Here is a 613-nt window from a genome sequence, read left to right on the forward strand (position 1 = left end):
CAGGATTAGAGAAGTTTTCCCGAATCGGGAGGAAGGGAGAAAAGCGGTGAGGCAGCTAAGAAGGCATTGTAGAATGCGTGTTTTAGAATGCACGCTGTAATCCAGTGCGAGGCGAGGGGTCAGCAGTCTGGAATCTGATGGAAAGAGGCCGGAGAGAGCTAGGTAGCGCGTCCGCCACGGGCCATTAAAGGCTCGTTCTAAGGCTCCTTTCAGCTCCAAGACTGTAAGAAGGATGGAAGAATGGAAGCAAGAGAAAGGGAGGAAGGAAAAAGAAAAAAAAAAGGTTCTCTAGTAGATTGTAAAAAACATCCCAACTAACTTTGACATCGTTCCCTCGGTGTTGAGCACCAGTGGTTTCCCTCGCTGGGAAAAAGCTGGGATTCCTAACTAAAGCTGCTAAACGGGTGGTTAGCATCCGTGGGGACACTATGCGGTTTCCTTTAAGAGGCAGCTCTCCTCGGCACGGGTCGGGCGTGCGAGGCCGGAGGCCGCCCTGCCAGGCTGGAGGGTGGTTGTGGGTTGGGCAGCGGCCGCAGAGGCGGGGCCGAGGGTGGCGCGGGGCGCGCGCTTTTCCCGGGTGCTCGGGTAGCTGCGGCCGCAGCGGCGGCGGCGG

This window comes from Macaca nemestrina, chromosome 8 (genome assembly GCF_043159975.1).
Source record: "Macaca nemestrina isolate mMacNem1 chromosome 8, mMacNem.hap1, whole genome shotgun sequence".
Classification (NCBI taxonomy): Eukaryota; Metazoa; Chordata; class Mammalia; order Primates; family Cercopithecidae; genus Macaca; species Macaca nemestrina.